The following is a 12565-nucleotide window of genomic DNA, read 5'->3' as shown; positions in this document are numbered from 1 at the left end:
GTTTTTTTTTACTACTTTTGAATCCAACTCAGTAGTTCATCAAATGTAAGATTTCTCCTCAGGTTTTCGAAAGACTTTTAGAAGAGATTTGAAGACCTAAATGCACAAAGAAAAATTACTTTAAACATTCACTCAGAAAAACATTTTTTAAAAAACTGTCCAACATGTTTTATGTGTTTATTCATCCATTTATTATCCGAACCACTTAGTCCGATTAAGTGTCGCGGAGAAGCTGGAGCCTATCCCATCAGTCTTTGGGCGAGAGGCAGGGTACTCCCTGGACAGCTTGCCAGACCATCACAGGGCGTTTTATGTGTTTAGCTAACAGAATAAGAGAAAAGGACATGGCAACCAGTAATCGAGGAAAAGGGACATTTAATGCAGAATTAGACATATTGCATTGTTTGTCTCTTTGTGTTGGCCTTGTGATGGACTGGCGACCTGTCCAGGGTGTACCCTGCCTCTCGCCCAATGATTGATGGGATAGACCCGAGCTGCTCCACTACATGTAATTGAACTAAGTTGTTCAGAAAATGACTGCTTGACTAACTAGATATATTGCCTGTTTTAAATTAACTTTGCTTTCTTAGACCCGGATGTTGGGTGTTTAGCTCCAACCACCAAACCCTCCCATCACCTACAGTCCACTTTGTCCTCTCGTCATTGTGATGCACCAGTTTTCTCATGACTATGAAAAAATCTCTCTCCTCAGTCTATTGTCTCTGCTATGGAGTCCCTTTCCTCACCACAAAAGAAAACAGAAAAAGTAATTATGTCTGTTTACTCAAATCAATAGATCAAGTTTATGTGCTGCAGAACTGATCTGAAAGAGATTAACAGATAAAAATGAAACATTGTACATTAAATTTTTGACACGGGTTATGTTAATAGAGGTTTTGTTTAACTTGCTGTCCAGCTGTAAATTTGACCACAGTGAGGACAATGTCCTGTAAGGTGTGTGTGTGCTTTCCAGTCCATAATTTAGAAAGTGTCGCCACTCTATTTAAAATACATCAGACATGATGTGGTACCCAATGTTTTTGCTGTTCTGTGTTTTCAGGTCACATAATTCTCCTCAAATATAAATCTTTCCAAGACCAAGCTCCATTGTATATCATAGTTCAATATATTCCAAAGAAATGCACTTCGCTCTCAGACTGCAGGTTTATTTGTGGTTCCAGAGTCTCTACAAGTACAATGGGAAGAAGCGCTTTCGGCTGTCAGGCTCCTCTCTTATGGAACCAGATCCCAGTTTGGTTTGGGAGGCAAGCACCCTCTCTACCTGTAAGATCAGGCTTAAGACCTTCCTTTGAGATAAACCTTATAGTTAGGTTAGGTCTAGCCCTTCCCTTAGTTACACTGCCATAGTCATAGACTACTGAGGGATGTCCCATGATGCACTGAGAGCTTCCTTTCATCTCTCTGCTCCTTATCCTACCATGTAGAAACATATGACAGTATTAGGATCATTAACATACTTCTCTTTCTGCATGTCTTCCTGGATAAAAGCTGCAGTGCATGTTGGTCTCTCTTTCCTGCCCTCCCCACCCAACCAGTTCAGGCAGAGGACTGTCCTCCCTGAGCCGGGTTCTGCCAGAGGTTTCTCCCTTTCCACTGTTTCTTCATGCAGCTCAGGATGGGGAACTTATTGGTATGTTAAGTCAAGATTCAAAGCAATCTGTAGGTTTTCCTTTACTGGGCTATTTATTATAAATAAACTGGTATTGATGTGTCTGTAAAGTGCTGAGATGACATTGTTGTGAAGTGGTGCCATACAAATAAAGCTGAATTCAATTAATTTTTTAATGTAAAATTCCTAAAACACCTCAACGTAGAACTAGTGGACACCCGAACTAAGCCAACAGCAAAGAAAGAAACATTTGGTTTCCTCTTGTGGCTTTAAAGGGCTATAAAACTAGATACTCAGCATATGTAGACAGTAAAAGAACTTGTTAAAATAAAAGAAATACATAAATGTACCTGTAGTGCAAACCTTTCCTTCAAACACTGTCCCCTTGAACACGTACTTATTTGAAATAAGTTTCAATTTGGATTAGGGCTGCACGGTATCAAAAAGACCTGACAATGCGATATTTTCTAACCCTGCAATATTTATTACAATATGAAAACTTACAGAATTTCCAACAGATGACTTGAATAGCACATTAAGTTCTGCTGCACTCCTACTATCTTGTTGACATTAACCTGCTCTTATTTTATGGTTTTTGTCTGTATTTGACACTTATTCTTTGTTTATTGCACTTGGTACCGGGTAAATGTTTCAGTCTATAATCTTCAAAGGTGAATTGTCTTTTACCATAAAAGGTTTGTGTGTCAGGTTCCCTTGAAATTGATGAGAATATAACAGTTTCCTTTGCTTCCCGCATTGTGGAACCTGCGACGTGACTATTGCATGTATACGTTGACGATGCTCAAACGAGATATTGTGCACCTTTGATTTGGATGTGATGAAACGGGAAATTCTCATCATGGATGTGCAACCAACAAATCTGCAGCAACTGTGTGATGCTTCATGTCAATATGGAGCAAAGGAATGTTTCTGACACCAAGAACTGTCGCAGTTCTGAAGGTAAAAGAGGTCCAACCTGGTACTAGCAAGGTGGAACCTAATAAAAGTTGTCGGTAAGATTGCATCTTTCTTCCAGCATAAATCAGAAGCAGCCTGAACTCTCACAAAACAACTGGATATGATTAAAATAAACAGAAGATGGGAATATTATTTAGCAAGTACAGAAATGTTGCCTCAGAGAACGACAAAAAAAGCATCCAACATGTCTTCAATATGCAAGACAAGATCTAGACGATTACACAATCAAACGCCTTCCTTCAGGCACGATACGACGCTGCGTTCATGCTCCACTCATCAGCGGATACGCCCAGCAGACTCAAACACATTAAGACTCCCTGCGTTCCTCGTCTTCAACTGCTCCGACATGCACGGGCCGTAAGCAGGGAAAGTAAACCTACTGCTGCATGATTCTGCAGAGATACAACCTCACCAAGACAGCTGCTACTACTTACATGCATACACAGGGGTTAAAGCAAAAGAGTTTCCCAAGCCTTGACTTGTTTTCTTTTAAGGGGGGGGGGGTCCAATATGGTCCAATATGGTCTAGATACGAACAATACATAAATAAATCAAATGAGAATTTCATGAATTACAAATAGAACGAACCAGAAGTTGTTTGTTAATGAATCAACATGTTTTGTAGAACAATTCACTCCAGATTTGAACATCCCAAGTCCTGCAGGTATTCAGCAGAACCTGGTTCAGTGTGGTTAAAGCCTGCCAGAAAGCAGTGGAAACTCTGTGTGTGTGTATCACAGACTGCATATAAAGAGATAGGCGGAGCCTCCATAACGTCACTCGTAGCTTTCTGAAGACCTGATACTAAGTTCGGTGGGCGGTTCCTACCATTGCCATCTTGGCAGCGTCATGCGCGTCGTCTCACCCGGAAAATACAAATATGGGCAAAGAGGTGGACCTAAGAGGGGAATTGTGAGCGTCATGGTGGATGATTGACATCGAGCAAACTCCGAGCTTTCTGTAGCTAAGAGCTAACCGAGCTAACCCGGAGATAACAGGAGCTAACCAGCTAACGGAGGTAAGCGGGCTAAAGCTAAGTCACGTTGTTCACCGGCTAAAAACCGCGCTTGTTCTACGTTCTTCTTACTTGAAGCGGGAGATCGGTACCTGTCAATCAAAAGGACACGCCCTAAATATGCCGAACTTCGAGATTAAATTACTTTTAAACGGGCGAGTTAGAAAAAAATTCCCTCCCCCCACAGTTGTCATGAAGGTAAACCTGACCTGTTAAACCTAAAATGGATTTTTGAACCAGGCTGTAAACATGTTTATTTCTGCCATGAAGTTGGTCTTTTTACCATGGGTGTCAATAGGGATTTGCTCTGTTTTGCAGCACCTAGTGGATGAAGGGGGAACTGCAGTTTTGTGCACTTCTGCATAGGCTTCACTTTTAACAGCCAGAGGTTGCTTGGTGTGTATATGACAAATCAGAGGCCAACTTCAACACCACCAGGCTGAGAACTTCTTTCATCCACACTCGATGGCCAAACGGCCCGACGTTACTTAACTTAAAAAGTAAAGCATGTCACTTCTAACAGTACACAGTCGTGCTTTTACACATTCCCCTCCACCCTGAAAGTGTATGTGCACACACACACAGGTGAGCACACTCCCACCAGTGGGAAGAGTATATGTCAGGAGAATCAATAAAAACCAGGCTTTACAAACGTTCCCTCCATCCCACCAGCAGAACGGACGTAACGTAGCTTGCGTTTACAGCTATTCATCAACATCTCTGCTCTGTGTGCGGTCTGGCATCGGTCTGGCTGGGCGCAGCTGGACCTCTCCACTAAACAGCTCTCCTGATCTGCTCTCATATCATTAGCAGAGGCTGAAAACCGATTCCTATCTCTGCTTGAACTAAAGCATTATCAGCATGATGGATTATTTATAACAATCGCCGTGTTCAATCTGCAGCAGATTTGGGATAATTATGCTTATCGGAGTAATAACAGGAGGGAAATTTGGAGGGGAAACCACAGCAGACTGCTTAAACATATGTAACAAGTCCCAACTAGATGCTGCTTTGCTGAAGCTGCCTCACATATTTCATATAAAAGGTTCAGACACTGAAACAGCTTGATTTCATGTTCAGATGAATAAATCTGCAGCACAGCAAGTCCTGAAAAATGCTGGCTCAAACTTTAAAGAAAGCAACACACACATCACATCATTGCTTTAATAATGAGCATTTTGGTGCATTTTTCCAGTGACAGCTACAGCTGGGGTCGACATGGGAGCAGATGTGTTTCCTCAGGAGTGTTTGCTGGTTAACAGACATATATGAGCGTGTGAACTGTGGGAAAAGAGTGTGGGGAGGCTGAAACACGATCCACCAGTTAAACAGAGCGACCGTGAAGCTTTTGAGGCTGAGAAAGTGCAGCAGGAACATAAAATCTTGATGTTTACAAGACAAAAGACGGAGACAAGAGGAGAAGAGGGATAAAAGGACCTAAATAAGGCAAAGGAAGCTGAGGGTCAGAAGTAGTTGTAAAGATACAAAAATAAAGATGTAATGAACACACAAAGGCTGAAAACCAAATATGGAAACTTAGGTAGTTAAAACAAAAAGATCTGAGGCAGAAAACTAAAACTAAGACACAAATCAATACATCTAGTCAGCTTACACCACCAGTAACCAATAAAAGTTACCAGTGTGGCGATATAAACCTTATCATAATTATAGCACAACAGTTTTTACAGCTTTTTTAAAAGCATTTTAATCATTTCCAATCATGTATAAAGCAGAAAATATTTAAGTAAAAGCTGTTCTTTCAAATTCTTATGCAGATAAATGCGCGTACTTCTCCTTCACAGCACGTTTTTAACCAATCCCATAAAATAAGGCTAGAAAAGTCAAACTCCATTTTGGAAATCAGGTAAAAATATTACTATATGTCCGAGATCACCCTGGCTTAGTCAGAATACCTGAGTATAAATAAATTGAATAAATCTGATGACATTTTGATGACAGTTTCTTTTTTAAATTTATTTATGAAAACCATTGATTGGATAGGCTCCAGCTTCCCACGACCCTGAATTGAACCGAGCTGTTAAGAGAATGGTTGGATGTATCAAGACCTTTTCCACTCATGCTGATGTTTCCTCACGTTTCTGGCCGTGCACTCAACATGAACCAGCAGATGGCAGCAGAGCGGAGTTATCTGCAGAGTTACTTCATTTATCACACATTTCAGGCATGAATTAAAAGTGTACGTGGAACTCAAATATAAACGTTAAAGATTAAACTGGACACTTTCTGATTGTGTCATTTCACTGCTGCAGGGATTTAATGAGAACGTGAGGGGAAAATGTTTGAAAGTGAGCTTTTTTAAAAAATGTTTTGCTTTTTCCAGATTCAGCATTGTTCATTTAAAATTTTATCCTTTTGTTTGTAGAAAGCAGCACACACAGACAAAAAGTTGACAATAAATTTCAAAAATGCCTCTGCTCATCTGTGGAGTGGGAAAAGTGTCAACATTTCTGTTCTTTAATAGTAGCATCTTTGCAGTGGATTAAGAAAGACTAAAAAGTAATTAAACTATTAGCCATTTATTAGACGATGCCATCAGAGCGAGCATGTTCCAGTTTACTGTATGGATCCATTAACAGTCACATGATTCCCTCAGCCAATCAGAATCAAGGATGGGAGATCAGTTTTCATAAAGCAATTATCATGATGATGGGGATTTTTTTATGACCAGTCCTTGCTGGAAACATGTAACAAACATCACCAGGCTTGTTCTGAATGTCTACTGCACATGCTCAGTCGACCTTACAGACGTTTTATTGCCCAGACATAAAAAAATGAAACTCTTTTCAGACATTAGATACATAACATCCATGGATTTGTAGATTTGTTCCATCTGGTTATTCACACATTTATCACTTTTGTTAATGTAAAAGTATCAAGAAAAACATCTTTTTCTTTACATGAGGACATGTTTCCTCCATCACTGCTGCAGAAGACAGATGAGAGCAATAACTAATAACTTTCTAGTCTCCAGTCAGAAACTGCAGACCAAACACTTGCTTTTTCTAAATTAAGTTTCCAAATGATCCCATGACAAATGAGTACATCTCCCCAGTAATCTGACTGCAGTAGTTCAGATGTTACAAGAGAAGTCTGTTCTGCAAAGTGGGAATTGCTTGAACGATTACACGTCATGATGGAAGTGAGGAAGGTTCTTTGTTGCAATACCACGAGTGACCACCAGAGGAAACCAGCTAGCGTGTCTTGAAGATATTTGGTGGGTACTGCTCCAAGATCAGTGAGTACTATCACATTAAATGAGGTAATTAATGTTACATGATTTATACATCTGAACATGTGTGCTCTCTACCAAAACCAAAAGCATTCATGCCTGCAATTATCACAAAAAAATCCACCTTTAATTTCATCTAAACAACTACCTGTGCATTTTTCTTCTCAAGTGATCAAGATGAAATGGAAAATAAGCATTTAGCACCTAATTTAACTGGTTATTGTCACATTTTTTCCAGAATCTTGTCACTGTACGCATGTAATTCTGCATGCTTCTTAACCATGACCTTCCTGAACTGTAACCAGGAAATACCTCTTTGTTTCACCATCTGAAACCATCACTGACAACAAAAAAAGATAATCCATGCTGCGTTCTGTTGTTGAAGGTTTCCAGTGATATACTAAGTTACAAACTGGAAGATAAGCCAATGTTTGCACGTGCATCTTGGTTACATATAACCAGTGCTTTTCACAGATCTGACTTGAGTCCAGTGTACTTTCCACTGATCAGATGACTCAGATTCTTCAAAGCCAAAGAGCAAATAAAAGAAAGTTCTCCCTGGGGCGTATTTAGCAGAGGCTCAGCAGAAAATCAACACCCATGACACTCCTACTGTTCCCTAGCGGCATGTCAAAAGTGGGTTTTTTGGCACAAACAAAAGAAGGGCAAGAAGCCGGGAGACCGTTTTAGTGCTTTCAGCTTCAGCGCTGGATTCACAAAGGGACACGGACGATTGAAGACAAGACAGTCTACTTGTTGTTGGGAGGACATCTGCTGAAGAAAGCATGTGTGTGTGAAAACCAAAATAATGAGCGGCAGTGATCCATGGAGGGGAAGTAGAAAATTAACGTCTGGGATGACAAAATTATTAATTAAGCAATTATGAGGTTTGCTTCGTGATTAAAGGTGAGAACCATCAACTTAGCGCAACCCATCTCTGTGTGTCTGTCAGCCCCACCTGTCAGAGTCACATTCTTGCTGCAGAAGCTTGAGGGGACGGGAAATTGAGGCCTCGATGGTGCAGGTTTAAATTCCTGCAACTCACATTGAACTTCAGGGCAAGTACTGCTACTGACTCTGATGATGCTCACAGTGAGTTGTAAAATCATTTCTGGGGAAAGAAGGTTGCATAGATTCGACAAGGTGCTGAATCGTTACATTCTGGTCCAGACAACTGCTGCTCGCTGGATATTTTCTCTTCTTCAGATCATCTCTGTAAAGCCTAGAGATGGTTGTGTGTGAAAATCCCAGTAAACATTCAGACCATCAACCATGCCATGTTCAAAGTCACCTAAATCCTCTTTCTTCCTCATTCTGACACTCAGTTTAAATTTCAACAAGTTGTCTCAACCATGTCAGCATGACTAAAGATCCATTTCTCCTCCCTTACATTTGTAAATGGGGACGTCCATTTCAAATCAAATCAAAGATACTTTATTCATCCCCGAAGGGAAATTCAAAGTTCAAGACATTTAACATTTATGAGAGGTAAACAGGTCCGAATTGAACTTAGCCTACAAAAGCAAGTTATTGTAGGTTTGAAGCAGAACAAATCCAAGAAGATAACAAAAGGCTTTGTGGATTCAGTCTAAAATATTCCGAGTAAATTAAACCAAAGGATAAGTGTGTGTGGGGTGATAAGCAATTCTGGATGAGAAATAACTCGCTATCAGATGTGGAAGAATTTGGTAAAGGTTCTGATATAAATATGACCAACCAAAGACCGCTAGGATCTGATGCAGCCTCATATCTGGCTGTTATGTATTAGAAACGAAAGTTGTTCTGCATTAACCGACAGATCAACAAGTTTTCTTCTCCATTGGGTCTCATCTTCTTCTTCAGCAATTCTCAGTGCTGTGCGTGGACGTAATTTAACAACACCCTTCAACTAAACTGAGTCCCAAACAGATTGAATCTAATTGCTCCCATGTGATTGGCTGAATATTTGCGTCAGCAAACAATTCAACAGATACAAGTAAGATTCATGTTGTATTATTAATGTAAAACATTTTCTGCTATAAAGATGCAAATGTAGCGCCGACGTGTCCATACCGACAACCAGCTGCTGATGACTGACACAAAAAAACAAGTAATTATTCATTAAATTAAACCAGACCTGTAAAATGCATGTTAAGATGTCATACATATTGAAAACGTACTAAATCTAAGCACTCCAACCTGGGCAAACACCCTGATGATACAGCTGGGCTTTGAGACAGTGCTGTATCTATAAGCTCAACCAGACTCTAATGGACCTTGTTATTCTTCACAAGCCCCAAAGTTCAGTCTTTTTGCAACTTTTTGCACTTTTAATGAAGCAAATTCCCAACAAAGCTGCTGTTGTTCACATATTTCTGTTTCGGATCAGGCAGCTTACTATGTCAAACGACGGGCATTGTGAGATTTATTATGGAGCTGTCCAGTGGCATCTCAAGGCTTAAAAAAACCCCACTAGGCAACTTTAACTTGATGATTTTGTAGCTGAGTTCTGCTTTATCCGTCATGTCACATTCTAGCAACTGGATATCAACACATACTGCCATGGTGCACGTTCAAAACAGATTCAGTAAAGAAAGGTAAGAGGACATTATTGAAGTAAGGAAAAGAAAAAGACACAGTCAGCCTCAGACTATTTGACTGGTTTGGGACAGCTCATAGTACAGGTAGGAAACAAGATGGATGTTGGATTAGTAGTCAATAGGGGGGGGCACATCACTAACAAAAATGTGTAGTGCCTCTTTAAAGCTCATGAGACCTCACACTTGACCTTGCGCATACCACTGTTAATTTCACCAGCTGCTGTTAAATGCAAAGAATGCTTTGCATCATTTCACACGTCACCGCCTGCAGCATGATGATCATTTCACCACAATCGCTGTTGGCAATGTGCAGAAGAGATGCAGCTGCCTCATTTTCAGGGAAGATGAGTTTTCTGTCTTCAAATGACATTTGACCGAAGGTGACGAGATAATTTGACTTCTTATTATATAAAGGGATGATGTCCATAAGAAAATAAAACTTTGGATTACTTAACGTAAACCCTGGTTCTTTGATAACAGAGTGAGGTGTTTCACTATGGGAATCGCTTATGCGTGACCAACTATGGAAGCTCCAATGACACCACATCTGTCTGTGACAGATAGGTTGAGCTGTACCCAGGGCTCCGCCCCCACATACAGATACGGCCAACCAACCCCCTCCTACTCATTCTGGACAGGTTTCTTTCCGTGTCCGTGCAAGAAGGGATGTGAAGGTGAAACACCTCACTCTGTTATCAAAGAAACCAGGGTTTACGTTAAGTAACCCAACGTTCTTTTTCTAACTTCGCTCGGTGTTTCACTATGGGAGATATAGCCCACTCCTGAATTGCATGAACAATGTCGATGCGCGAGGAATAGCTACTGACAGGTAAAAGTCAGACCTAACTCCCCACTTCCAGTACCGCGTGAGCCAGAGACTGCTGAGCAACATCCAGCCTGTAAAACCGCACAAATGTGTGTGGTGTGGCCCAAATAGCGACACCCCTTTAAACAAAGCCCATGATGTGGCCATGCTCCTGGTAGAATGAGCGGGTTGGCTGCGCCCCTTTACATCTGTAAGATAGACGTATAGCCTCACTGATCCAGTGTGATAACCTTTGACGAGACACAGGTTTGCCCTTGTGGGAAGTGACCCAGGAAACAAACAGCTGGTCAGACCTTCTGAAGCAAGCTGTTCTGTTCACATAAACCTTTAGTGCTCGCACAGGGCACAATGTGTTTAGCCTCTGCTCCTCCACCGAGGCGAATGGAGGAGGATGGAATGCCTGCAGTTCCACCGAAGAGCACCTGTATAATGGTTCCATAACCTTAGGCACAAAAGCCGGATTGGGCTGCAGACACACCCTGGTGATCCCTGGACTCCACTGTAAGCAAGAAGGCTGGATTAAAAAGGCATGCAGATCACTGACTCGTTTGGCTGTGGTCAAAGCTAAAAGCAGTGCTGTTTTAAATGAGAGAAACTTCAGTCCCACCCCCTCAATCGGTTCGAAAGGATGCTGAGAGAGGGCATCCAAAACAAGCGACAAATCCCATAATGGATTTGTCGCTTGTTTTTAATTATTTTTTGGGGGCCTTCTGCCCTTGGCAACATGCCTGACTGCAGAAATGCACGCTTTATTTTGTTTGTCACCCCCTGTCTGGAACAAACTGAACTGGGACACTGTCGTGCCTGGTGACACTGACCAAGTGTTTTTGCAGGCATGAAGATCTGAACTTTGTTTCACCTGCATCTGAGTCTCTGATCTCTGCTGTGGAGACTGAAAAAGGGCTCCTGATGAACTGGTAACCACAGGAGCCACTGAACATTGAAGAACTGGGCCGAGTCCATCCTTGTTCAGTTTTCTTTTCTTCCAAGGAGGGGGGGACAGTGAACACTGTGGTGTTAGGTCGCCTGCTTCTTCTTCCCCTCCCCGGGGTGGGACGGGCGGTTTCTCGCTGCAACTGCAGCGAAGGAATGTTTACCCCATGGTCTTGGGTTCTCAGCTTTGTTAGGTGGGTTTGATTGCCCACCTCCATGCCTCTGTGTTTTCACCCCACTCCGGTGCCCTCTTGCAGCTGCAGCAGCAGCTGCAAAGCCAGGCCTGGGAGCCTGTGGGGGAAGAGGGTTCGGCTTACGTGGGAGACAAAGGTTGAAAGCTTCACCCTCCTCTTTTCTGCGGGTGCTTGTCTCCCTCATTTTCTCCAAAGCTGGTCCAAAAAGCCCTTTGTTTGCATCATAGGTTGCATCCATGACCTCAGCTTTTTGGGAATCACCTAGGCCCGACAGGTTTAACCACAGGGCCCTTTCACCAGAGACTGCTAGTCCCATAACCCGACCAGAGCCCTGGACTGCTCCCCTGGAGGAGCGGAGGTTGAGATCATTTACCACACAAATTTCATTCCACAGAACTGGATTAGGTGATCCAGAGTCCAGTTGACGGCCCATCTCCTCAAGGTTCTCAGCCTGATATGCAGACAGCAGCGTGACTGCGTTGAGGGAGCACACTGACTGTGCAGCATACTTGTACATCCTCTGATAAATGGATGCTGTGAGGCGATCCATCTTACTGGGGAGAGAGACACTTGAGGATGCTGAGAGTGACTTGCGGTTTGGATGAAGGTGATAAGCCACTGAAGGCTCCACCACTGGGGGCTTGGCCAACCCAGCTCAACCATACCTTGCACTTCCAGCTTAGAGCAGCCTTTGGTGGGAAGCTTGCTCTTGTAAGGGCTTGACCAGTAATGGCTCATTTCCTTCATGCAAGCAGGAACTGCTGGTAGCAGTTGCTTGGCTGGTGGCAGGGCTGGTGGAAGTCTCTTGCCATCATACAGATCCCGTTCTGTCCCTTCAGCATCCTGAGCTGCGGGCCATGGGATTCCGAGCCTCGCAGATGCACGTTTACATACATCGTATAAACTGCTGTCTGCTGCAGGAGGCATTTCTGCCCCGCTGGCTGGCCGTGAAGGCTGGGCTGGGAAGGTGGAGTCATCCTCCTCTTCCTGCATGTCGTTCATCTCGAGGAGGTCAGAGTTAGCATCGCACTCTGCTTCCTCATTAACCGGGTCGAGCCCTCGATCGTCGAGAATTCCCTCGAAAAGTGGGGGCATGACCGGAGACTCCTCTTCCATCATGTCCGCCCAGCTCGTGGTGGCTCGCGGCTGATGGATGTCAC

The 12565-nt window shown here is 42.7% G+C and overlaps 1 protein-coding gene across 1 annotated transcript in view; it reads right to left on the bottom strand.

Annotated features, from left to right (window-relative positions):
- Positions 1–12565, bottom strand: part of LOC306773789 (uncharacterized protein) — a 62260-nt gene that overhangs the window by 37280 nt on the left and 12415 nt on the right. The window lies entirely within an intron of this gene.

This window comes from Telmatherina bonti (assembly GCF_933228915.1).
Source record: "Telmatherina bonti genome assembly, chromosome: 24".
NCBI classification, from domain to species: Eukaryota; Metazoa; Chordata; class Actinopteri; order Atheriniformes; family Telmatherinidae; genus Telmatherina; species Telmatherina bonti.
Note: the sequence above shows the minus strand (reverse complement) of the source record. Positions and strands in the feature narration are given on the sequence as shown.